Source organism: Physeter macrocephalus, chromosome 12 (genome assembly GCF_002837175.3).
Source record: "Physeter macrocephalus isolate SW-GA chromosome 12, ASM283717v5, whole genome shotgun sequence".
In the NCBI taxonomy this organism is placed as follows: domain Eukaryota; kingdom Metazoa; phylum Chordata; class Mammalia; order Artiodactyla; family Physeteridae; genus Physeter; species Physeter macrocephalus.
The window spans coordinates 32,261,620-32,262,532 of record NC_041225.1 but is presented as its reverse complement, the minus strand read 5'-3'; the positions used below and the strand labels follow the sequence as shown (position 1 = coordinate 32,262,532).

At 58.8% G+C, this 913-nt stretch overlaps 1 long non-coding RNA gene across 1 annotated transcript in view; it reads left to right on the top strand.

The window, feature by feature from the left end:
- The window catches only part of LOC114487364 (uncharacterized), a 74,071-nt gene extending 73,846 nt beyond the window's left edge, over positions 1 to 225 (top strand). Inside the window, exon 3 of the long non-coding RNA XR_003682400.2 lies at positions 182 to 225. This is a non-coding gene — a long non-coding RNA (uncharacterized lncRNA). The remainder of the gene's footprint in view (positions 1 to 181) is intronic.
- Positions 226 to 913: the final 688 nt, after the last annotated feature.

The following is a 913-nucleotide window of genomic DNA, read 5'->3' as shown; positions in this document are numbered from 1 at the left end:
GAAGATCCCACACGCCGCGGAGCGGCTGGGCCCGTGAGCCACGGCCGCTGAGCCTGCGCGTCCGGAGCCTGTGCTCTGCAACGGGAGAGGCCGCGACAGTGAGAGGCCCGCGTACCGCCAAAAAAAAAAAAAAAAAAAAAGTAAAATCAATAAAATAAAAAATAAAATCTCTGTTTCACAGGGGACTGTGATGGGGGACTAAAGCCCAGACAGAAGAGGAGCCTGCTCAGGGTCGCCCACTTACACCCTTGGCACAGCGCTGCCCCCAGAGCCTGGGGAAAACACACCTCCCGACTCCCCATGCCCGGATGCCGCACTTGGCAAAGACAGGAGTGGGAACCTCTTCTGGTCGAGGTTATCAGGGAAAGCTTGCTAGAGGAAGAGGCATGCGGGACAGGCCTTGAAGGCTGTGTAGGATTTCAGTGGTCAGGGGTAAATGAGGTACAGGGAGAAGCGGACACATGCACGAGAAAGGCCTGTGCGGGGCAGTGAATACGCCCAGTGACCCAGTGACGGGAGTCACAGGGGAACGGAGCAGGAAGCAGTGGGCCAGAGTGGGAAGGGCTTGAGCAACGCAGACACAGCAGATGCTGCCTGAGGCCTCTCATGTCTGTGAACGGTGGCAGCTCCCGAGTTTCCACAGGAGGGTTGCCCTGGTCTCCACCAGCCCTTCAGCGCTGCCACTGTCTGTGGGGAGGGCTCTGTGCCCAGACTCGCCCTAAACAAGGGCCGGTTCCTCGGAGCATTCAGGGCCAGGCAGGCCGGGTTCAGAGGGGTCTGAGCGCCTGCGTGGGGTTCAGTTCCCCTCCTCTGCCTTCCTTCCCTCACTCTCTCCTTGTTGGGAGCTGGGGTGTGGACAGGTGTGTAGTGGCACAGGTAACAGCAAAGGTAAAAAATAAAAGCCAGCTGTGCG